At 38.0% G+C, this 25243-nt stretch overlaps 1 long non-coding RNA gene across 1 annotated transcript; it reads right to left on the reverse strand.

The window, feature by feature from the left end:
- Window positions 1-52: 52 nt before the first annotated feature.
- On the reverse strand, window positions 53-25243 carry LOC137477957 (uncharacterized). Its single transcript, XR_011001304.1, has 5 exons — window positions 25031-25243; window positions 8288-11041; window positions 4178-4296; window positions 2223-2343; window positions 53-133 (listed from the first exon to the last, which is right to left on the reverse strand). It is a non-coding gene; the product is annotated as an uncharacterized lncRNA (long non-coding RNA).

Consider the following 25243-nt stretch of genomic DNA (forward strand, 5'->3'; position numbering starts at 1 on the left):
CACTGGGGAATTTGTACCCAGTGGTACAAATGCCCATGGTGCCCAGCCCATGTGGTCTGGGCTTTGATGCAACCACATGGGCTCCTCCAAGAACAAACAACAGGAATGCTTGCAGTCCTGATAACAGCTGTATCTGCAGGATGATTTGTACAGTTATTAGCTGAAAGTTATTTTCTATAGAGTCCTTGAAGTCAATTCAGTGCTGTTGGAGGCTGCAGGATCAGCTCATCATCCTCCAGCTGTTCTCTCATTAATGCACCTCTGACCTGGAGGCTTATTCTGAGTGGGACAGAGACTCTCTAGTCAGTTAAATCACCTGTCTCTTGGCTATGCTGTGAAGACATAATTATAAGGATTAGACCAAGACCATTAATTTAGAGCAAAAATAATACTGTCTGTAAGACTTTGAAGATTTAAATCCCCAAGACTCAGTAGCAGAACCCTGGTAAAGCCCATGTTGTTGGAGAGTGACCTATTGCCCTGTCTAGGTCTCACAGAGAATATTTATTTCATTAATACCTTTAGCATGCTTAGTAAGCACATAGACCATGTTCTTTCCAGCAAACAGCAGCTCTTTAACAAAAAATGTCTTTTGAAGATGATTTTGAGTCTTGATTGTCTGTGAAGGGAGACTAATATAACTGGATAAGCAAGACACTTCAGTATAAGTGGAATAAATCTATGCCATGTATTCTGTGATCCCTTTATGGAAGAGCAGTTCTGATATACTGTGATGAAAGACATTTTGGTAAGGGGGATGGCTTAAGGCCACCTTCTTTTACAGCTCACCTATCCAGGGAAATATAATAACTGAAGCACAGAACATGAGCTTTTGTTTTAACAAAATTATTTTTCAGTTTAGAAATAGGAAGAATCTCCAAAACCTATGACACATCTAATTTTCCATGCCTCTGTTCCTTAGACTTGTGCTCTTGAGTGATTTGCCCAGAATTCTTTAGTATGAAAAGGAAGTCCTCCAGCAATGTAATTGTTTTCTTGATATAGCTACACTGTAGTTTTGGGGTTTTTTTTTGCTAGTCAGGTAAAAAACCTGATAATAAAATATGTCCTTTAATCTTACCCTCTTACCCTACATACTTAAAAATGTGATTTCATTTACCTGCTTTTTGTTCACAAAGTTTATTGGAAGGGTTGCTACTAGCCCTGCAGTATGAATCCCCTGAAGAACTCAGCCCATGATGAACAGCTGAAGGAGCAAACCTTTATTCCATGTTTAAAGTTAACCTGAAATTAAATTACAGGGAATCTGCTATTATTTATTTGGAGCAGTTAGATTTCACATGCTCTGCAGATTAAAAGAAAGTTCTGAACCCCCTGTTTTATGAGACCAACAAAGAAATAGAGATTTTTCAGAATTGTTAAGGAAGAGGGTAAGAGAAGCACGAAGTATATTTGGCACATCATTAAGAAAGGATGTGTTGGAGAAAGTGGAGTGGAGAAGAGATAGCAAATGGCCAAATATTAAAACAGAAAAGCACAAGTGCTAGATCAGGAAAGGAAACCAACTGAAAACATGAAAATGGGGGAGAAACAATGCAAAAGAGTTCATGATTGGTGCAGAATGATCAGGTCAAAGCTAATGAGCTTTTTCTCACACTCTGAAATCGACAGATCTACCATGTGCTCCAGCGAACTGTGGTCTCTTTCCATAGCAAGGCGGATGACTTTGTATCAGATGTGTCACTTGGTGAAATAATTGCCAGCAATAATGGTGCAATAGCAGCATACTCTGAGCACAATTTATCCATGTCTGTTCTAGCTTTCATCTTCAAAGCTTCTACTGCCTCACAGATCACATCAAAATGACACCTCTGTCGTTAATGACAGTGGTCTAATGCAATACCGAGAAGTCAAATCACTTCTCCAGATGGGCAGAATGCCTCATGCAGAAACCAGGCATATGCATGGGTCCTGACATTCATATTCACATATGTATTTGTGGGGAAGAGGGTGGGTTTGACATACAGATGTATTCATATTTGAAACAGCCTGTTTTATAAAGCGCAAAATTCACTAAAATTAGAAAAGAGTGGCGACAAGAGTAGCATGCAGAGCCTTAACTTATGCAAAGTGAATGTTTGGATGTAGGAAATTTCCCTTTGCACAGCACACAGCATGTGTTAGTCAGTGTCACAGGTCAGAGATGTGATTTGTCTTTAAAGAAAGAAAGAAACAAATTAGTCAAATAAAGAAAAATGTACCTTAAAATGCACACTGTCCTTGTAGGCAAATGCACATATTTTTCTGGATCTAGGAACAAAACAAGCTGCTGTGAAGCCCCTCCTGGTGGCCATTACTCAGGTAAAGAAGAAAGCTGGCAAGCTGCAATTATTAAAAAGAAAGAATTGTCTGTTTATTTTCCAGTGCTGTTTTAAAATTACCATAGAACAGTAAATCTCTAAATATGAAAAATATTTATTCTTCTTACATAGCATGCATAAACACACATGCAGCCAACATAGTGGCAGGGACACCATTTGTTTAAGTTTCATTAAGATGTGTAGTTAAAAGCCTTATTAAAAGGTTCCATTTCTCACTTCATTGAGTTCAGTGAAATTTATTGCCTGAGGGTTAAGTAATGCTTCAGAGGAAAAATAAGATTTAGGAATATATTCATATGTTACCATCTTTTCCAACAGAAACATTTCCTATAATGGCTACTTGGATGGAGGGTTTAGACTTCACTGTATGTTTTCACAGTACTTTATGTATTAAAACAGACAATCAAACAAAATAACCAGCTCTCAGTTTCACCTCTAAGGAACAAAAAAGGGAAAAAATCTTCTTTGGGTAGAAAGCAAGGCAAATTTTTTGTAACAGATTTATTTTCTCAGTTATTAATGCCATTCCACAAACATGGTTAGAAGGACTTAGTTAAAAAGACAAATAAAGGGAAAGAAATGGAAAAGGAAAATGGTCTCAAACCCCACATTTTTAACAGTTTGGATGGTGAAAAGAAGACATTCTATAGCAGCCATTAGCATTGTACTGCCATTGAATAGGGTCTATAGTGTAAATTACTAAGTACATGTTTGTGTGCTTTATTTTGTGTGCTGGTGGCCTTGTTATTTATTGATTGTAGGCATATTGGAAAAGCCTAACTTGAAAATCAGTTCTATGAATCAGATTTTTCTCCTAGACCATGTGTATGGGCCAGGAGACTGCTTCCATGAAACTGAAAATTCCCATGGACTGGGGAAGTTTACAGAGGCATGAAGAGACGATGTACATCTAGATACAATGCACTGAAAACTGCAGTGATTATCCAGTGTTTTGTTGCTTTGTTGGTTTTTGTTTGTTTGTTTGTTTTTGGGTTTTTTTTTAATTATTTATCTTAAAGCTGTAGATAGGAGACTGCAGAGAGATTGACACTGCTCTGTTGCTGCTGCCCTCTTCATCAAGGGAACACATTTCAAGCAACATATGTTTCTTGTTTCATAAACATTCAATGGCAGCTCGCTCATTAGGCCTTGCTTTAGGATAAGGAGGAGGTAATAATGGTTTGGCTTTTTCTGAAGAAATTAGAATGTTTATTAATACTCTTACTTTCAAGCCAGCTTATTTAAGCAATAATTTTAATGAAGTCTTAATTTTACATTCTTCTAGTGTTTAATTCATAACTTTTGTGTTAATTTATGTCCATGACCACAGACATTGACCCATGACCACACCAAATTTCACTCATGTTATTGGGTAAAGGTTGAAATCAGTTCTCTTCTCTTTTTGCACATAGACTCCCCTCTATCAGAAATAGCTCCCAGTTGTGCTCTGACAGAGGGGTAGAGCACGTTTCTCCAAAGTTGTCAGGACTATCACTTTGCTTTCAGTCAGCAATTTTTGGTGTTGATTTTTTTCTTAAACTGACCTACAGTTTTAAAGTGAAGAGACTGTCTATGATTTCAATTTATTTCTTTATTTAACTTTACTTACTTCATTTTTGCCTCAGTTGGCTTTCCTTCTATTCTAATTTTTTCAAAATGTTTCAGCAGGAAGAAATACAAAAGCAGGAAGTTGGAGCAGCAACAGAGCATTTCCAGAAACCGTAGGATGGTAAGGGTTTTTCTCATAAGGAATCCAGCTGTTGTCATACAAATCCTTCCTTTTGGGTATCTGCCATCATATTGCTGAGAACTAAGCAAAATATTTCCATATAGACCTTCTGGAAAACACCCCTGAAAATTCTGACTCCAAGGAAGAACAAAATTCCTGGGAGTTCTCTACAGTAAAGTCCTGGCCTCCTGTGCCTCTTGTCCAGGCTAATTGTCCCAGAGCATACTGAGAATGAAATAAGAGGTGAATGATTAAGTAAAGATCTTTAATTATTTTATTTTCATTTTATTTTATGTAGAGAATGCTGATAACCTAAACCCTCTGCTTTCTCATAGGTCATGAGGAATTATTGGAAGTTTTTCCTATTTGTCCTGCCAACATGGTTTATCTCTTACCTACAGTGAATGTGGTACAAGGCCAAAGAAATCACTTGAGCCTAGTGTTTATTCTCTAAAACTTCTAATTTAACCTTCATATGCTCCTCACACCAACATAGTATTACTGTAATGCTTATTCAGTTCCAGTTGAATTGTGCTAGCCAGCAGTTTTCAGTTTGGGCTCCTGCACCATTTGTGGAATAGTGGTGGTTTTCCATCCATTCTAAGCAACCTGTGTAAATTCCGAGTAGTCAGCTTAAAGGGAAAAATCTGTGTCTACATCCATGCCTTGTACCTATCATAAAACTATTTTCCCATTTGTTTATGCATATAAATAATACATATTTCCATTTTTAAATACAGAAAATATTTTACTTTTATAGAAAATTACTAAAATCCAGCTGGAGTTTTTTTCTAAATTTTCAGCATGAAGCATTCATTATCTCTGGTTAATGATTATCTTAAAATTCCCTCCAGTTTTAATGCACAAAAATTTATTTCTCAAGAAAATAATTAATCAACAGGAATTCCATTTTTCCCCTCATTAAAATTTGGACCATTCTGACTAAACATGTGTAACAAATGCAAAATCTCTTAAGAGACATTGTAAAAATGTTTAAAAGCTTTTTGAGTTTTGGACACAAAAATTAACATTTTTTACCCTTAAGCACTCCACTTAAGTGCCTTCAAATACAGAAACTGAGGAACTAGGCCCTGATCTGAATCTTTGGGAAGGTCAGAAAAGATCCATCTTCCCCTGTGGACAGATTGCAGACTATTGCTGGACTCTTTAGGCTGAGTCTCTGAAGTTTTTTGTATGGCTGTTTCACTGGACTTCAATTTCTGTTCTATTTTGTTCACTTTTTTATATTTATGCATGCAAAGATTCATTCTTGTATAATAAAACCAATATTTAGCTACCTATCATCCTTTCAACTATAAGCTCAGTTTCCCTCTTGGTCAGAAAATTCTGCACAAACTGCACATCAGAGGTGGCTTAAATGAGAGAGTCTCTCTGTGTATTCACCCTTATTTATGCTCACTGCCTTTCTAATGTTTCCTCAAGCAATAAATGTTGCATTTTGTCCAAAGGAGTGTCCACCAGTAGCTGCTGCAACAAGTATTTTTTTTTTTATCTATTTCAAGTTCTGGATTACATATATACTAAAGTTACTGTGAAAAAAAAGCCCACTAGATGTAAGTTTGTCATAGCAATAAGCTTAGAAATGATTTTCTCCCTATAGAGGCTTTGTAAAAAGAAATACTCCTAAAAACTCTGCCCTGTAATCAGCCAAGGACCCTAACGAAAAAGCACTTTTAGAAAGTGCAAAGATATAATAGTCCCAAGATGAATCTGCCCTACAGTTCCATTTTCTGCCATACAAACGTTCGGGAGCTTATCGTTGAAGCCACATTAGTCTTGATTTAAGGTCTTTTGACACATTATTACAGCACACTGCCATCACTTCACACCTGTCATTCTGTCAGTCAGAAGAGAGGGAGGGGAAACAATTTTGATGTCAATCAACAAATCCTTTGGGAGGTGTAACCTGTTAAGACATATTACCCTTTGCCCATTGCGATTTACAGGCTTTGAATTTAAAGGACATATGCCAGAAATAATTAAAGACTAGTCTTTATTGTACTCACTTACGAATGAAGGCGTTTAGTACCACCAGCACATTTCTATTGTCCAGAAGAAGAAAGAGATAGAGGAGCAGAGTGTGATACTACAAGTACTCTTTCCATTTCTATTAATCAGTTGTTCTATCTGGATGTTAAAATCCTCTGCCCTCATGGAGAAAATACTTAGCAAGGTGGCCTTTCTTCTTACACTTGTATTAATGTCCTAGCAATGTACAGATGATTCCAGAATGATGCAAGATGTGTAAGACTGTTTTTGAATCAAAACAGTATTTTAAATGTTGAGAAAAAAAGGCATGGAATTATTGAAAAAATAATCTAGTGAAATAGAAAAAAAAACCAAAACATAACAACCAATACTGTCCTCTATGCTTTAGTGGCTACAAAAATCAATCTCAGCCTGGAGAACTACAACTTCCATAGACATGGCTTTGGATCACCTTGTAACTACTCTTTTGTAATTTACTTGGAGGCACCAAAGGAGTGATGTCAACCTCAAAATCTGAATTTAGGATCTAAATCCTGAGTTGAAGGAGGCTGTTTTTTTTTCCCAAGCTAGGTTTCCAGAATGACACAGAAGAGGGAAGCATTTACACAGCCTACTTGTTACTGTTCACAACTCATCTCTGGAAGGAACATCTTGTCCTTAGACTGACCTTAGAGCTACAATCTAAAGGAAAAAACTGCAAAACAAGAATAGCTATGGAGTAAATAAAATAACAGGCAGGGACTATATAGTCCAGAGAGAACCAGAATAAAAAAAATTAATTATATTGTAAATTTTTTTACACTAGTGCACTGTATTACTATACATACAGTTTGTTTGGGCAAGAAATTGGGTGGAATTGTGGAAGCTCTGACTTGCAGTTGCCACCACGTGCTATGAAAACCCAGCTGGGAGGACAGTTTTGCTAGCTAATTTGAAACAACCTTTGGGCTCATTGTCTAACAGGTAAACCCTGCATCACTAACTCATCATCATGGAACCTTTTCCTGCCTCTTCTTCCAGTTGCACCTCCCTCATTTAGGTACAGACCCACACACACACAAACACGCAGGAAGAGACAAGTGGAGGCAGGAACAAGAAAGCAATTGCCTCAGCTGTGTCACAGACCTTTAATGACTAACACACCACTCTCCTGGAGAAGCATATTGAGTGTGGTGTGCTCTGCTGATAGGTGGTGCATCACGATCACACAGGCGATCTGGACACACAGTGCCCTCAATTTGCATTCAACAAACAGTTTTCACAAAAAAAAGGCAGAGACTCACACGCAGCCAAAAGCCTTGTGCCTACATTTGCTTATTAATTTTACCTGAGGGAATGGAAGGGCTAAATTTGCTTTAGCTGGTAATAGTGATAGAAGTGCACACTTACAGTAACAGTTCATTTTCCATTTCCTAAAATATGGAATCAATCTCATATATGAAAGACTACACCATCTCAGCTCTCACAATTTAAAGAGGTACTTTGAAGTAGTGGGAAGTTGAAAGACAGGGAAGTCGTAATGAGAGGTGGATTTTAATTTACCATTTTACATAGAGCTAGGAAGAAAACAAATGATTCCTCATCATCCTTCTGATTAGATACTCTTTGCCTCTTTTCACATTTTCATTACACTTTCCTCCACCTCTACTACTTTATGCTCTTTCTGGAGGTGGCTCAGACATGACCATGTCAACCAACCAGATTTTTCCCTCAAATTCAACTCGCTGGGTCATTCATATACTTTCAGTTGCTGTGGCAACTTAACATACATCAGCAGCCATCCCTTGACTGTAAGCTATAGTGGAAGCAAAAAGCAGTACTCCATTTTTTACCCAAGAAGCCAAGACTCTCGGACAGGCCAGAATTGCTGATTTCCGGGAAAATCAGCACTCACAGCCTTGCATAAAGCAAAAAACAAATAACTATACCTAATACAGGAACAAAAGATTATAAACAGTGTCTTGTCTAGCATTTTGTGGTAACTGTAACACAAAGAAGCTCTGTGTTACCTGCTGGCAGCTGATGGCTGATTCTGCCTTTACAGAGGCAACATTTTTAAAGCAGCACAGCCAATAGAGTAAAGCTGGTAGAAAATGTGATTTGAATGAGGCTCTTAGTTTGAAGCTGGTCAGAATAGAACCTTGTCAGCCTGGAAGACTGTCGAATATGCTGTGACATTTAATCAACTGCTTGACTACAGGCTCACCTTTAGTGTCTGTGGTGAAGTGAACATGATTCCCCTCACCTTGCTTCACATCACACATCACTTTTCAGTGCACTGCTGTAGAGAGCTGGGTTATAGCCTTTTTTTTTTTTTTCCTAAGAGGAACACAGTAACAGAGGTCAGCTACAGTCATGAATTTTATGAAAGGTTTGCTGGGAAACCACATTAAATGGCAACATCAGTCCATACATCAGCCCTGTAGTGCTTTTATTCCAAGACTCTGCAGCTGAGTGATTTGCAATGTACTTGCATTTCATGGCCATCATTTTTAAGCAATGTCATTTGCCTTGGTATCTGACACTTCAGCTGCACCAGAATCCACCCAGCTATTCATGATAAATTTCTTCCAAGGAAAAATCTCCACAAGAAACAATCCCAGGATCCCCAAACTCCAATCTTCAGAAGCCCTGGATATAAAACCAGGCACAGACACCTCAAAATGCAGTAGCAACTGAAGAGAAAAAGCTGAAAATAAAATTACTGTCCCAGAATTAAGAAAATTAAAACATTTTGGTTAAAAAGTGAGGTCAACAGGATGCTATTAAAGCATAAGATAAGGTATATATAATTAATATGGCAAAGAGAATGATTTGTTTTTTAAGTTTTTGAAGGAAAACTGACACTAACTACTTTTTTCTCCAGAGAATATTTTTTCCCAGCGATGATATCAAGTCTATTCCAATTACAATACTGTGTATTTTTTTATGTTTACTATTGTAAAATATTCAGTTGCAGAAGTTATGTCATGTCTATCGTATCACAGATCCATTTAATTGTCAATATGAAACTGTGTTAAAACATTGGGCCCCTTAATCCCTTCTGAGAAAGGAGTTACTTGAAAGGTAACAGTAAACACTCAAATTTGTAAGCAGGTGTGTTAATATTTGAACATCAAGGAAAGACTCTATCATCAAGAGCAAACTTTAATAAAAGTCTAATAAAAGTCATACTCTTATTGGAATATCTCAAAATACTAGACATTAAGCTGTAATCTTCACAGAGATATTTCATGCATTTTGGAAAATGTACACTGGCATATTTAAGAGGGTTCACAACTCAGGAAGTCTGTTCCCAAAATGGCTTCACAAAATAAAGTTTTAAATATCAGATGTCTTTTGACAACAATAACTACACATGGATGCACAGTCCTCCTAATTTCACTTAGGGATTCTTAGGCCAGAAATCTGTGCCTGCAAATCAAAGGAAAGAGAGCACAGCGTAGCAGGTGCGAGAGCAGCACAGTATCTGGCCCAGTATTTAGGAAAGAGAAAAAGAGGAAAATGGTACCCACCAGCTATGGACCCAAAACTGCTGGAGGAAGAAGCTGTAAGCCTTTTTTTTGGTCCTCCTGTTTTGACAGACTTAATTTCTATTACAGAATTTCCAATAATCACAGTAAATGCCTGCAACACCACGTATCCACTACTCTAAATCAAAGCTACTTTACCAGAAGGATGTAAGCAGTCCATTATTTCCACCTGTTAGGAAGGCAATCTGTATCCATGACAGGGAGAAACTGCATGGCCAGACTCAACTCTTGTTAGCAGTCATGAAACCCTATTTGTTGCAGACCCATTCCAGCCATGGCAAACTGACTCACCTTGGTTTTGTTCCTGTCTCCACTTTAGCTCAATGGCTGTGCAGTCAGTCTGCAGAATGCCTTCTTCCACTCTAGGACCAGGGAGACTGAGTGCTTTGAGCGCTGGCCATTGGCTCAGTATTCAGAAAGTAACATTGTAAAGAGAATTACAGTAGTAGATAACATAGCAAGAATGGTCAGTTACATACTTAAAAGAAAGACTATTTTTTAACCAGAAACCTCATCTATTTGTTCCATGTGAAATGCCCCTCCTCCAGGAATAGGAGTTCAACATGCTGCCCAAGGAAACTGAGGGAGTTGAATGAAGGTTTTGGTAGGATGGGATGAGAAATCACAGTAAATCTCCTTTCCATTTATGCCTTAAGAAGTTTTATACAAAGAGTAAATTATTTCCTCGTATCTTCTGTGTATTTAGCCATGGATCAAGAAATATTAATAAAGAATTGGCTGACCTCTTGATTGTGGTAAAAATTAGAAATGCATGTTTGCCTGAGAAAATTGAATCTGACTGCATTATTTAAGCCAAAACCAGAGGACGTTGTAAAGGAAATTTCATTTCATTATAGCATTTCTCAGATGTTAAACCATAAGTCTGAATCCCTTCCAGGTCACACTAACATCAGTGGTTGTTTGATGATGCCTAACAGGCACACAGAAAATGAATTCTCAGTGTCATTTCAATGCCTAAATTACAAGACTCCTCATTAGAAAATGGACATCACAGAAAATACTACCTGTGGTACTTGTCAGCTGTTACCACACAGTGAGGAAAAGCGAAAGCCAAAAAAAATAAGGCTTTGGAAGAAAGGTAGAGTTCTCTTTTCACCCATTCTCAGCTCTATGCTTGACAAAGAGGACAAACTGATAAGGCATCTACAGAAAAATCTACCGAACAAGTGTCTTGCTTTTCTTTATATTATAGCAGTTCTACAGAGTTAGAGAAATGCAGTCTCCAGCTCTGCCAGTGTGATGTTCTGCACAAAAGAAAAAGGAAATGTGCACATCCATAAATTTCAGCAGTAGAAAAAGTTTAAGAGTGCTGTCACCTTCTCCATTGTATATATAGCTTGGTAAATAAGGGAGAGAGAGTGTGCTCTTGGCAAAACCATTCGGCATTCTGTGCTCAGCCTTCCCTCCTGAAATAAAATACAATGCTAAGTTTTTAACACTGGTAGTTTGATGTATGGCTCTCTTCTACCTCATCATTCTAGTATGATTCAACAAACATTAGAGAGAAATTCTTCTGTTTAAATCCTTTACTGCAACAGAAGCAAATATCTTACTTTTGGAAAACACATTTCTTAAAGATAAAATACAATTCTACAATACTCTTTCAGATAGATTTGCCATAAGTCAGATACCCTTGTTCAAATAATGGACTGTGAACCTAATTTATCTTGTGCCTTCAAGAAGTACAGAACTTGCTCTTATTAAGGTGCTCTATTATGAGAGTCTGTGACTGGTACAATGAATTGTTTTTCAGCTGTTCTGTGGTTGCTATTATAAGTCTTCTGGTTGAATGAAAAGGCAATTAAGGGGGAAAGTATTTAACAAGAGACCAAAGCAAAATGATACATTTTTAAGGACATATCATGATTAAAATGACATTTAAACTGTCATTCAGCTAAAATAAAATAACAATATAGACCAGCACAAGACTCTGGCAAGAGTGACAGGAAGAAACCTATTAACTTAGGAGAAAAAAAGCCACTTCATGCTGTAATAATACCTTTAAATCACGAACATTTGTTTCCCACTTCCTTTTCACTCCTCACTAAATTACAAGTGTATGCAGGAGAAAATAAAAGCTTCTTATTGAAATGACCTTATCAAATCTATACCTGGATGATTGACATACCTAGAAGCAGTTTGCTAATGTTCTGTTTTTAAAAGACAAGCTTCCTTTTAAATTCCAAGTTTTAAACGTATCATTCAAATTTTGGGGAAACTACAGTGCATAATAAATCCAGAAAAACCCTCCAAGTTCTATTATCTAAGGATATTAGTCAGTCCCATGTGAGGAAACAGTCCTTGTGCTATGCAAAAATACAGTATACAAATATGACAGCACTGGACAGCACACCAAGCTGTAAAAAAAGTAAGCAGAAGAAAAGCAAAGCTGAGAAATGCTTTAATAATGGCTCTTCCTGGTAATGCTGGACTACACAAAGTACAGTGCAGGTGTCCTGAGGTGTAAATATCTGAGATTTTATTTAGGTTTTGCCTAAAGAGTCATCAAATCATATCCAAGTTTTGGGTCTCAACACATTGTTTCAGCAAGGCACTTCTAGGAGCTGGTGCATCTGATACTACCTGTAGTAGTAAGATGCCAGTTTTGTGCTTCGTTCTATTTGCCTGTTGGCTCTTATTTGACATTTAAACATTGTTTGCTCATTTAATTTTCTGTTAGTGCCAGAAATTGGACAAAACTAAGTTTCAGCAAAAATTCTGTTTTTTATAAAGTTTTGTCTGGGTGCAACTTGCATTCATCTCTGTATTAGTTCGTGCTGCCTTTAATGACATTGCTTTATCTCTTTCCCAGCACCCTACAGGAGGGCTAGTTGGAAGAGACAGAAAAATCAGGGCTTCTGATTTTGCTTCTAATTCTACTGAAGGCAATAAATACCAATTTAACAGAGTGGCATCTGAAATTTTCCTTCCTTCCCTTAGCAGCAATATTGCTGTGAAAGGCAGCTACAGAATACCTGTTAAAGTCTCTTTTTCTTCAAAAAACAACAGAAAAGGTAATTAATGAACAAATCTCATGAGCTGCCCTTAGCAGGCATATCTTTCTTGAACAATTATTCTGGACTTTAGTGTAAAGTCAAGAAAAGTTCCTTCTGGCTCTTTCCATCCTCTCCCACCCCAAAGTTCCACTCCAGCTGTGAAGTTGCTCTGTTGTTCACACTGAGTAGGGGTCATGTAGGACTGTTCTTAATGACTAACAGGTTTTTAGGTTTATCAATATGTGTATGTTCATTTTAAAAACCATCTTGCGAAAAGATGGCTTTATCTCACAACACCATTGAATAGAGTTTCTCTGTGTAGATATTTTACTTGAATTGCTACAGAGCAAGTGAAGGGGAAATTAATTGTAATTGCAGAAGCATCATGGGACCAATTCACATCTGACATGAATCAACTTTCACTGAAAGTGTGAGAATATCTCTATGAACACTGGGTATGGCATTTCACAAGGAACAGAAAGAGCTTTTAGAATTATTTGCCTACATCAGGTAAATAATTTAAAAACTGGGAGATAGTATAAAAAGGAGCCACAGAGCTTTTAGTCAGAAAAAAAAATGCTTTCTTTTGTTGTTGTTAAAGAAACTACAGATGAAAAAGGTGAGGGACAAGCAGAAGTTTTTTTACCCATATTAACAAAAGGATACATTTAAAATGAGTTTTCTAATTATGCGGAGAAATAATACACAGATGTAGTGGTTGTTAAATCTCAGAAATTAAAAGGCAAGCCTGAACTGCAACCTAGAGTTTTTAGAGCAGTCTCAGAGCTTGGAGAATTCATAAACCAAGTACACCTTCTGACATAACTATAAAATGTGGTATAAAGCCTAGGAAAAAATAGCCATCTTGAAAGGGTAACAGCACTTTTATGAGAATTTCAACTGCACCATGGCAACATCAACCCGTCAAAGCAAATGAAGGGCAGTAAAAGTAAAATTAAAAATGATGAAGAGGACACCAGCTTGCTAACAGCTTTCCAAGCTGTAAAGCTTTCAAATATTATCTCTTCATTGGTTTGTTCAATCACACATGCTGGTTACCAAGCTTTATCATATTATGCATCTTTTCCATCACTGCAGACTGCCAGGTTTTGATGGACCTAGAGTGAAAAAATAAAAAAAATCTTTTCTCTCTTGGTGCACATCCCTCCTTCCCCCTTATTGGTTCTTCTCTACTGGTGCATACTGTCTATATGGTGAAACCTCCTGATATTAACCAAAGATACAGAAATTATGAGAGAGTTCAAAGGACTTCCAGCTACTTCAGCTTTCCATTCCTGTCTCCTTCTTGTTTCACCTACATGCCCCAGAGCCTGTCCCCACGGCTTTCAAACCCCAGACTAGGTTTGGCTGCTCTGTCAGGTGGGCCATGTATCACAGCATCCACTGCTTAGAAAGCCTCTCTTCAAAGGTTTTATCACCTGCAAATAGCGATTTCCTAGTTTGCATTCATTCATTGTCTTATAGTGAATTTGTTTTATTCAATTCCTTGAAGCACTACGAGATACAGTTTTTATCTGACAAGATACAAGACTCAAATGCAAATGTAGAGTTACGTGTGCTGTGTGCACTGAGTTTGAATCTCATATCTGCTGTGTAGGCCGTGGTAAAGAAGTAAAAGCTCAGTCTCTCTGATACATTTAATAGCATCTCACAATAAATATTTCTACATTAAAGAGCCACAGCTTTCTGCCTAGGCCTTTGCCCCTGTGATTCTTCTCATTTTTTATTAGCTACAACATGATTCATGTTTTAATAACTTTCCCATTTAAAAATGGCATTAAATCAGATCATAAACATTGTATATATCTTTCATTGTCATTAAAAAGATCTTATACTGCAAAAAAATGTGTGTTTAAAAAGAACATTAATAAAGTTATAAGTAGAAGGGGCTTTTTAAATTAAAATCAGTCATTAAAGGACCTCTATTTTTCAAGGCAGAGAATTATCAAAATGTAGATTGCTGAAACTGTAACACATCACAGTTTATTTTGGGGCAGAAAGTGCTTGGACTCTTTCATCTTTAAGCTGTCATTGATGGAAAGGACAAAGGACATATCATGCATGCATGGTCTATATCAAGCTTGAGATAAAAACAGCTCTGAAAATGTAACTACTAAGTATGAAAAATATGAAATATCTTATTTTTTAAAATATTTGTTTGTTTCTGGAGAGAGAACTTTTGGTGTTTTCTCCAACCAGTCAGATTAGTAGTATGACCTCCACGGCAGTGTATGGATGAACTCCAAAAAGGATCACTGCAGGTTGTTACAACTTTATCAAACCCAATGGGGCATAAACAGCCTTTCTTCTTTTTGGTCCTACAAGGTCATAACCTGGGAGCCACAAGGTACAGTAATTGCAGCCATATAAGAAAATAATGCAAAGTAAGACAGAAAGTTTAGAGTAGTTTCTACTCCAGGCCAAACCTTGCAAAACTGAAACTAATTATATATTCTTTTCCTCAGGAAAACAATTGCTTTTTCTTTCTGGTGCCAATTAAAAAATAAAGCAAGTTATCATCTCTACAATACTTGATACCTTATGCCTATGAAGGCTGACTGTTGCTTATCAGTATCCTCGATCTGGCATTGCTGAGCAAAAGGAGACATGCAGGTGGACCAGGATCTGCTCCTTCAGGCTCATCCTGCCCCAGCAAAACCTGAGTGCACCTTGTCTCCCTCCTGTCCTGAGTAATCCCTATCAGTTAGTCTAAACAAGCCTCTGCAAAACTTTTGCAATGAAGCAAAACTACAGAACAGGCCCAGAAATCTAAAAAGCAATTTCCCTTAATAGGTTACTGAAATTAACAAAAGTTTGTTCGCATTAACATATTTGGATCAGAAAAGTAATGAAAAGCTATTGTATTATCTATAATCTATCTAGAAATAAAATTGCACTCACATTGCACAGTACCTCTTGATGGGGACTAATATTCCAGCAAGAATATTTAACAAATGGTAATGAATCTTTAATAATTCAATGAATGTTTGCAACCCCTGCAGGGATGTATTTCTTTCTGGTTTTCCATTGATGCCAAATTAGATAAAATTCAACCACTTTTTTTACAGAAGGGTATTATGAACTTGTCCAAATGCACAAGCATTTACAAAATGTGTCTTTTACAACATGTTTCAAGGAAAAAAATTAATAATTTTGAGATTAAATTTTCTGGATAAGGAAAAGAAAGCAAGTTTATTCATTACCTTTAATAATAGAGATTTGCTCCTTTGCAAATGTACAAAGAGTACAAATACTAATGTACAAAGAAGTGAAATTTATTTTCAAGTTTGGAGAAATTAAGGCATTTTATCCTTTTCTGTAAGTTTGCTTTATCTCGCTTCACAAAAGAACATACTCCTTGCACCGACCAGCAGCTTCTTTTTCTGGACTCTCAGCTGGCATAAGCACTGTTTGCCTGGATAGTTGTCTGTTTTCTAAATCTACTGAATAGTTTCTAGCATTGAACTGTGCTACTCAGACAGAATTCACACAAAAGAGGTAATGCAGTTTGGGCTTATCAGTTTGGTGAAGCTTCTTAATGGTGAAGACTTTACAGACACCTTTGTTTGCCTGGCAACTTCTCTACACAGTGTCTGGGTTCATGCAAGTAAAGATGACTGGAGGTAACAGATTGTTCAAGCAAACATGGGAGAAATATCAATGAGTGGGTAATGTCAGGAAAAGTATATTGATGAAAAGCTTTATTGAGCTTATTATTATTTGTTGGACTTGATAGTTGACATAGACATCACACTGAGCATGGAAATTAGTGTGGGCAGTGGAATGAGTCATTAGAGATGACATTTTCTATATTTAAGCATCTCCACCTCGACTATCTGCCAAGAGGAGTCTGAGAGGGTAGAAAAAAAAGCATTTACAGACATGATTGCATCATGCAGCTGGATGCAGGATGGGAGTCACAGCATCAACAGAAAGATACTTGAGACAGGGAAAGCAGGAAAAAGACCAGAACTGGTTTGCAACTTGGTACAGTCACACAGAAGAGCTACTTCCATGAGTCTGAAACAAGACAGATGTTGGCATAGCAAAAAAGGAGAGACAATAAACAAAAGATCAGAGATTATATCCGCTAATCTCTTGTACTTTTCCTCAAATTTAAGTCATTTTTCTATAATCCTTGAATAAGCTTTTGTACTAGAAGGTGGTAAGCACACTCTAAATGAATTTCAATCTAGTGTTTTAGGCATCCTATTCTGTGCCCTGCCAGAACAAATCTGGAATCAGCAAGGAAAGAAATCATCTTCAGAATGTTGGTACTGCACATCTGACACAGGTTTCGAACTTTTATGTTAGACCTCAAGAGATGAAAGTTCTGTTTTTCATTATGCTTTTAGGAAAAAGGATCAATGATTTCCCTTCAGTCAAGCCCACAGTTCTGTTTGATTTCATTTTATTATGTTTTTATTGCGTGGTGCCCTTAGACGTTTGTTTGATAAAGTGCCCCATAAATGGGGATTTTTACTGTTATTGTCATTGCACTTCTTAGGTCCCAAACTATGCATTTTTGCCACACTAACATTTTAGACTGTCTGATTTTTCATTGCTGAGGAGGATTGATCAGTCTTGTTACTCTTGCTAGTGAGGCCGATATATTTTGTAATTAATGGAGTAGTCTTTTGCAGAGTTCTGTGTTGGACTGGATGCCTAAGCAAAGCATTGTTCCTCTTTACACACACCTCTGCATTCAGCCAACAATGCTATAATATCAGCAAGCAACAAAAATACAAAGCCTTCCATGACAGTTCTCTTTCTTTGCTATTTGTTTTGTTTAGCAAGCAGTCCATCTCATCCAAAAAAATACTGGCTAAGATCTGGGAAAAAACAAACTCTTTTCAAATAAGCTAATCAATGAGAGTCACCATCTTAAATAAACATTATATCCTGCTTTCTAGTACAAGCAAAGGATGACAGAAGAGCTTCTAAGGATACCATTTGATGCCTTTTTAAAGTGAAACCCATTTTAAAGTCTTTTTATCTTATTACCTTCCCTATCATCTTTATCCTATCTTCTTTAGTTCTTGATACCCTTTAAATTCAGTCCAAATTCTGAATTTGTGTGTCTAAATAACAGAAAACTACTGGAATACAGAGCCAAAAGGAGATAGAAGGGGCCTACTTGAGTCAAATTTGTTAAAATACAGCCCAGAATAAAAGGCTACATATGCCAAACGGTGGTCTCAGTCAAAACATGTCTGGAAACAAATAGTATTGACCAGTTTATCAAATGTTGGTTAAAAAAAGGACATTATAGATTGTTGCAGCATATGCTACAGCACATGCTGCAGTACAGATGGCCAGCATACACAGTGTGACCATATAATGTCAGAAAGCTTCAGCCCATATAGAATAACACCACACCGCTTCAGGCATCTGCCCTTCTTGTTCTTCAGCCCAGCCTTTTATACCCTCATGTCCATGCAGTGCACCTGTGTGCCCTCTGTTCCCTTTGGTGGTTGCTCAGTGCACCTGGGCACTCCATGGCTCATTGCTGTCAATGCTGCTCACCTGCTTCTCACAGCTGTGCCCACTGGGGATGAGGCTGGGCCACAGCCCCACCCCAATTACCACACTCTGTGTGCCTACAACAGATGATCAACTAGTGTAATTTAGATCATCATGCACATCAAGCTGAGTTTTACTTCACTTTTTTTTGCTGAATGTGATCTCAGTTACACCAGCTAAGTCCACAGAAATTCAGTTTAAATCAATGGAGTACTAAATACTTAAGCTAAAGTAACAGATCAGGATTTGCTCACCTCACACATGTATCCAGAATTTGATCTGTTCACCTGACTGATATAAATACATGTAAATGCTTTTTATTATTGTAGCTCCACTGAATACCACAGTGGGTATGAAATACCATAGTGACTGAAGCACCATCCTTTTTAGTTTACACACAATGCTTACTATTTTGAAATATGTTGTGTTTCAGACCTTGGACTAAATAATTGCTTCAACTTAGCTATGGAAATTTCTGCCAATTCTCAACTTTTACTTACAGGGTAAAATACAGTTTCAAAAGGAAACTGTTTTTCCCAGTTCCCAAGTCAAGATTGCAGAATTGGCTTTTTAAATAGTTTATTTTGCTTGCAACTGAGCACAACTGATACTGCAAACTCATAAATATGAAGCCCCAAATGGCATATAATGAAGACATTTTCAAAGCTATGCTACATATACAGTAAGAGTGTAGAAGAGCTACAATAGAAAGTGTTTTAACTGCTGATGGACTAGGAAAAAATAATCCATGCTTCAGCATGGATTAAAATTATGGCAGTTTTCAGTAAAACACTGTCTTACTGAAGTGTATTTTTTAAATACGAAATTTAAGCAAGCCAATGAAGGGAACATACACAATACACACATTGTGTACTAAATTGTGGCAAGCACATTTCTCTCTCTCTCAGGATTTTTATAAAGGTGCACAGAGAGAAGTGAAAGAGAAAACAATTTCTATTTCTGCTCCTTGTTTTTCTCTTGTGGAATGTGTTTGGAGATTGTTTACCTAGAGCGAATGCCTGGTTGGATCACAGTGGATTGTTTGGGCCTGATGGCCAATGAGATCCACCTGTGTCTGGACTCTGGAGAACAAGGTCACGAGTTGTGAGGGAGTTAGATATGATAGTTAGAGAGAGTAGCATGTAGTTTTTAGTATCCTCTTTTATATAGTATATTAATGTATCATAGCATAATTATAATAAAGAAATCATTCAGCCTTCTGAAATAAGTCAGACATCATCATTCTTCCCATTGGGTTCGCCGACATCTACAACACTAAATACAGCAAGAAATTTTTGCTTTTCTACTCTGGCTCCTTTTGGCAACAACTGATGGATCTGTTTCCATTTTTCATGCCCTTTGATCCCTTGTGCACAAGCTGTCATCATGCTAATAATTTTGCTGTTCCTGCAATTCAACTCCTAGCACTTCTGAGGTTTTTTTTCTTGGTTACTGTAGTTCTTCCATACTCTGGAATCTGCTGAAATGGTGGATGTGCCCAGAGCTTTCTTTTATATGAGGGAAGTCAACTTCTCATGCCAGGGGACTAACATCTCAGGAGATAATTACAGAGTCTTGCAGACTGCCAGCATGCACAGCCCAGAGAGGGATACTAGTGTTCCAGCAAAAATACAACTTGTTATGCTCAGTAAAACCACACTGCCCCATCACACACATTATTCTGTATTTGCTAGTCACCTTCTTACATGTTTCCTGATGAAAAGTATGAAAAAAGGTCCATAATGCATCAACAATTTGATGGGGAAGGGAAGATTGATAGCTCTGCATATTACTCTGTGTTGAATTGTCCCATTTCATCCTGAAAGGCACTGGAACACAGAAGGCAAGACAGCCAGGAGGGTCAGGAGAGCCTCTAGAGAGATCTTGCAATTCAGATTTTTCAAAAGCAGCTACTACGAGCCAGGTGCTTACAGAAAACAACAACTTCTCTCAATAACCTAATGATTTGATCTCTGTCTATTAAAATATTTTTCCTACTACATAGAAGTTGCAATTTTCATTATATTTTCAGCTTCATCATTTACTATTTGGTATCAGTTTAATATGGGCATGTCATGGTTTGACACTGGCCAAACACCAGGCACCCATGAAAGTTGCTTGCTCACCTTCCCCTGGCACAGCTGGGCAGAGGAGAGAAAAATTAAACAAAAGGTACGCGAGTTGAGATAAGGGCCAGGAAAAAACACTCCAAGGGCAAAACAGGCTCAACTTAGAAGTACCAAGTGAGTTTACTGCTGACAAAATCAGAGAAGGATAATGAGAAGTAAAATAAGCCCTTAAAAACACCAACCCAACTTCCCTCAACCCCTCCCTCCTTCCCACCGACAGCACAGGGAGACAGGGCATGGGAGTTTGGTCAGTTCATCACTGAGATTTTCTTCTGCTGCTCCAGGAGAGGAGTCCTTCCCCTGTGAGGCCATAGGGTCCCTCCCATGAGAGACAGTTCTCCATGAACTTCTCCAGCATGGTTCCAGTCTCACGAGCAGCAGTTCTACCACACCTGCTGCAACGTGAGTCTCTCTCTTTCCTCGGGGTGCAGTCCTCCAAGGAAAGGCTGCTCCAGCCTGGAAGCAGGGCTCTGTCTCCACTGGGTCCCCTCTGGATCACAGCCAGGCACCCACCTGCTCCAGCATGGGCACCTTCCCCAGGGGCTGCGGGTGGATCCCCAGGGGCTGCGGGTGGATCTCTGCAGCCCCGCGCATCCCCAGGGGCTGCGGAGGCACAGTTGCTTCACCATGGTCTGCACCAGGGGCTGCAGAGGAAGCTCGACTCTGGCACCTGGAGCACCTTCTACACAGACCTAAGTGTCTCCATGTTGTTTCCCTCACATGTTCGCACCTTCTCTGGCTAGGAGATAACTGTGTGCCCTTTGTTTTATTTTCTCCTCCAATACGTTATCACAGAAGCATTACCAACCTCTCTAATTGGCCCAGCTTTGGCCAGCAGTACATTCATCTTCAGAGCCCTCAGGGATTTGCTCTGCTGGACATGGTGGAAGCTTCCAGCAGCTTCCCACAGGAGCCACCTCTGTGGTCCCCCTGCTGCCAAAAACCAGGCTCTAAAAACCAACACAGGGCATTAAAGCTGTAGTTTATATTAAATCAGTATTCTGTGATACTAAAATGAAATAATCAACGTAACCATGTTTTGACTTTTCTTCATCTTTGAGTTTAAGTAGTCTAGAAATAGTGGTTATCAACTAAAAAAATGATACTTTATTTTAAAAATTATATATTATATATATATTAAAAATTATATTATACCCTCTGGTTGTACAGCATTCAGTCCAGTAATATCAAGGCAGAACATTCTTGCTGACTACCAACAATGTAAAATCACCAGGACTGTCATATTAAAATAGCAGTAAAAATCCAAATCTGTAAGTAAGGCCAAAACTTCCAGCAGACAGGTCACAGAACTCAGAACCAGATAATAGGCAACTGTATCAGAGACTCAGAATTTGGGATTATTTATATTATTAATTTGTGAGCTGAAAAAAAAAATAATCATAGGTATTAATGTGCTATTATTTTTATTGTTGTAGAGCCTGGGGATCCTAGCCACTAACCAGATGTCCATAGTGCAATATCATCTCAGGAGGCAGAATAGCAGTTAAGTTGTATTTTTAGTATACAGTAGAGCTATTTAATTCTCAGACTTCATATGAAGACATTTTCACAAATAATCACAGTACCATAATTAGGTATTTAAAGAAATATCATCCTTCTAGTAATTACAAGTTTCTCTAACAAGTAACTAATTTCTTTTCATTTTAAGTAGTGATGATGCATATATGATTTAACTTACATTTTCTGTAACTATGTTTGCTTTCTGGATAATACAGACTTTTCTGGGTAATGTGATGCAACACATTTTCCTGATTCAAAGGTGGAAAAATTCACTGCTATGGTCATCGAGGCATATATTGAATGCATTTATAGTTTGCTAGCTCATGGGAATTTTTCAGCAGTCACAGGCGGACAAGGTAGAAGGAACGATCCACACCCTGAAAGTGATTCATGGAACTGGGATGAAGATATACTAGAAAATAAATACATGGTGATTAAATAAATGATTTTCCTAAACAAGTGCAAGATAATTATTTTCCTATTTTTTTCTTCCCCAGATTGAAATAATTCCTCTTCCAGGAAACCACAGCCATTCTTGCACATTTTCTATCTGGTACTCATGCTTAGCTCAAAGCCTGTCATTATGAATATCACAAAGACAAATAAGCCAGGGATTTTGTTGTGATCAGATGGTACAAAATAAATTAAGTAGAAATCATAGCCAACACTGACAAAACTATTACTTGTGTGAAAAATGTGAGTTGGCCAAAAGTGGTCATCTTGGTTACATAGCACAAGCCTGTCATAATAGAGGAAGTAATTTAAGCACCTTCAGAGACTCAGCAAGCAGCTGGACCAGTTCTACATGAACATGGCATCAGAAGTCAGACAAGCAGCAGAAGCCTCATTTAAAAGAGGTGGGTATGTGTTTACAACCGAGCCAGCTATGTAAGGGTGGACACTGGCTTGATAAAAACACTTGTCCCACCATGAGGGATCTGCTTCTTAATGCCCTCTTCCATTATCCACCTCAAAACAGCATTTTGCAGAACAAAGGCTGGATTGTGGTGGTCATCCTCTCATGTTCATCTCTCTGCAAACCAGGCTGTTACCACACATGTCAGGAAAGCACTTCTGCTTTGTGAGTGGCCAATTGAGTCCTTAACCATCAACATTTTAGTCTTTCACATTTCTCCTTGCAAAAGGAGAGAAGCTGAAGCTCTGAACTTGCTGTGAATACCTACACTATTTGAAAAGAGACATCTCACCAGAGTATCCTAAAACAAACGGGATGATAGATGAGAGGATTTCAGCTGGGGTTAAGCAGAGATAGATCAGGCCCAGTGTAACCCAAGTGAAAAATTACTTTCCGTACAATCACATGAGCCCTCACTGAACTATTTTGACTGCATTTTCAAGAGTGGGACACTTGTTTAACACACAAGTCTCTGAAAGGCTTTGCATCAAAACTAGTAACTAAGCAATTACCTTGTAATCAGAGACAGTGTTGACAATGCAATCAGGTGGCAGCGTGTAATTACACAGCGTAACATCACACGCAATATTTTGCTCTACACCTTGCAAACTGAGTGCTGCCATATTTTTTTCTCAAGCTGAATAAGACTCTGGAGATTCTACACAACCGGAAAACATGATTCTCACAGCTTTTTTGTTGACATAAGTGAAATGCCTAGACAGGCCAATAAAGAAAAAAAAAAGGTAGAATATACCTTCTCCACTCTCTTTTATTTAGGGTAGTATGAAGTGTCTTAAAGGAAGGGTTTGGAGACCAAGTCATATATCTGTATCTTTCCCCTGGGGCAGATTCTCCAACCACTGCCAGCTGGAAGACCCACTCTCTGCACAGGCAAAATTTAGCAATTCATCATGTCAAAGAATAAGGAGAACTTCTTTGACTCTGGGGATCGATCTTAACACCCAAGGGGCACAAGGGCAGGATATAAAGTCTCTGAGTTACTGTTAATGTTGCCTTCTAGTAATAAAGGCCATCCATTCCATCCATTGTTGTTAAAATTCCAAACCTATTGTTCTTTTCGATGAGAAAGTACCTGCACTTTTGGGATGTCTGAGAAGTGACCCAATTCACAGGAGTAAAATAAAGGTAAAAAAGGTAGAAAACCACCACCATCACCAAATATTACAGGCTATCATTTAAAAGAGGAAAAAAAATCACAACAATATAAAACCGAAACAACTTCTCCATAATTTTAGAATAAATGTTGCACTTCTAATTTCTAGAGTTCTCCAGAGAGACAGTTTAAATTGATGGCTTGTTAGTGAGGACTGGCCCCTTTGTGAGATGTTTTCAGAATGATTGATTTACAATAAAGTGGCTCCTGGTGGGTGCACGCAGGTGGAACTGATTCAGATCGATTCCACAGAAGCTGACTAATCAGCTGTTTAAACTGGCAGAGTGCTCAATGACAGAAACAGTGCAGCTATCATTTTCTATCTAAGATTACAAATTAACTTGTTCTGTTTATCCTGTATGCCATCAATATGGAGAAAAGCAGCTGAGAGGGAAGTGGGATTCCAGACTGATGGTATAAACCCTTTCCTGCAGATATGCTCTCGAACATTGACAATAAAGGCACAAAGGGAAATTTCATTACATATTAATGAAACCAGTGGAGAGCAACACCAAAAGAGGATGACTTCTTCAGTTAATTAACTAGGATGGGAAGTCAACAATATTTTTAAAATGTGACCACAACAGGATAAATCAATGCCAAAAAGGCCAAGAGTAAATATGTACTGTCCCACACACACTATCAGTCTGTTCCTCTCCATGCATATTATATGCACCCCAGAGGACTAGCATCTTTAGAGACTGGTATTTCCAGAAATGATTAATGCTAGGTAATCAACATTTCTGCCTCTACAGTCATATCCCTGAAAGTGTCATTTTTACAACAAGATGAAAAACTCCATGGGGAACACAACATATATGGGTAAGTGAAAGGTGTCAGAAAGAATGTGGGTAAGTGAAAGGAGATTAGATATTCCCTGACTCCATGCCGATAACAAGAGAGGGGTAAAAGGGGAAGGGGGGGACTTAGCAAAATAATTTTAACTATCTCTCATTCATAATGCTTCCTTCATGCAATATTTCTGGCATTTGAAAAATTTGTGATTTCTCTTTTTTACCTTTCTTTCCCATCCCACATAGACATACTCCATCTCTTAATTCAATTTAAAGCTGCAGAAAAAATACCAAGTATGCTCCAGTTCAAAGGGTAGTTACCCTATTTTTCCCAGCAGGAGACAGAGGTGATGGTGTTAAAAGATGAGGTTTAGTTAACCCACCAGAAAAGTTTCCCTTTAAACCAGCCTGTTAAGGCTTAGATGAAAAAAGAAGGGAGACAGAAAAAAAGTATAGCTCTCTGAAACAATCTAGTCCCTCTCTCTGCAGAGCTTGAACAATTCAGTGATAATTGCTCGCAATTTTAAGGGCCAT

This window comes from Anomalospiza imberbis, chromosome 8, assembly GCF_031753505.1.
Source record: "Anomalospiza imberbis isolate Cuckoo-Finch-1a 21T00152 chromosome 8, ASM3175350v1, whole genome shotgun sequence".
NCBI lineage: Eukaryota > Metazoa > Chordata > Aves > Passeriformes > Viduidae > Anomalospiza > Anomalospiza imberbis.